The sequence below is a fragment of the Ranitomeya imitator genome, chromosome 9 (assembly GCF_032444005.1).
Source record: "Ranitomeya imitator isolate aRanImi1 chromosome 9, aRanImi1.pri, whole genome shotgun sequence".
Lineage (NCBI taxonomy): Eukaryota > Metazoa > Chordata > Amphibia > Anura > Dendrobatidae > Ranitomeya > Ranitomeya imitator.
The window spans coordinates 80,472,071-80,473,198 of NC_091290.1; the positions used below are offsets into that span (position 1 = coordinate 80,472,071).

General features: G+C 40.5%; 2 non-coding genes across 2 annotated transcripts; both read right to left on the reverse strand.

The window, feature by feature from the left end:
• Positions 1–609: 609 nt before the first annotated feature.
• Positions 610–691, reverse strand: TRNAS-AGA (transfer RNA serine (anticodon AGA)). The gene has a single exon. It is a non-coding gene; the product is annotated as a tRNA-Ser (tRNA).
• A 26-nt stretch (positions 692–717) lies between these two features.
• On the reverse strand, positions 718–799 carry TRNAS-AGA (transfer RNA serine (anticodon AGA)). Its single transcript has one exon. It is a non-coding gene; the product is annotated as a tRNA-Ser (tRNA).
• Between the last annotated feature and the right edge of the window lie 329 nt (positions 800–1,128).

Sequence of the window (1,128 nt, forward strand, 5' to 3'; positions counted from 1 at the left end):
CTTATGTTTTGTGTTGGATAATTTACCTGCTAGGTTGGTACTGGGGTTTCCATGGTTGCAGATTCAAAATCCTGTTATTGATTGGTGTCAGAACAAGATTGTGAAATGGAGCCCCAATCAATACAAGAAATGTCGAAAAAAAATAAAAATATGTTTTGCTATTCAGAAAGGTCTTCCAAGGTACCTGAAAGACTTTGGAGATGTGTTCTTGGAAAAAGAGTCAGAGATACTACCTACCCATCATCCCTATGATAGTGCTGTTGATATTACTCCTAGAGGCAAATTGCCAAAAGCTCGCCATTACAATTTGTCGGGGCATGAACGAACAGCAATAAAAGAATAAATTAACGAAAGTTTACTATATTACATAGTAACATAGTTAGTAAGGCCGAAAAAAGACATTTGTCCATCCAGTTCAGCCTATATTCCATCATAATAAATCCCCAGATCTACGTCCTTCTACAGAACCTAATAATTGTATGATACAACATTGTTCTGCTCCAGGAAGACATCCAGGCCTCTCTTGAACCCCTCGACTGAGTTCGCCATCACCACCTCCTCAGGCAAGCAATTCCAGATTCTCACTGCCCGAAACTATAGAAACATATTCGTAGTCGGCAGGATTTGAACCTGCGCGGGGAAACCCCAATGGATTTCTAGTCCATCGCCTTAACCACTCGGCCACGACTACTCAGACAAACACTATAGGAACATATTCGTAGTCTGCAGGATTTGAACCTGCACGGGGAAACCCCGATGGATTTCTAGTCCATCACCCTAACCACTCGGCCACGACTATTGTCATATCCGTCCTTCCTACTCCCCTATACCTGCTGGATTTATGGTTAAAAAATATCCACTTCCACTCATCCTCGACTTATATAATGAGCTTCTGAGGGCTTACAATTTGATATGCATTCGGAAGGGGGATGAGTGGAAAATGGTGTTTTTAACATCTCAGGGTCCTTTTGAAAACCTTGTTTTGCCCTTTTGATTATCTAATGCACCTGCAGTGTTTAAAAATTGTATGAATTATATTTTCTCTGCTTGTATTGGAAGATATGTTGTGTTTTACCTCAATGACATTCTAATATTATCGCCAGCTTTGGACACTCACCAGAAACATAT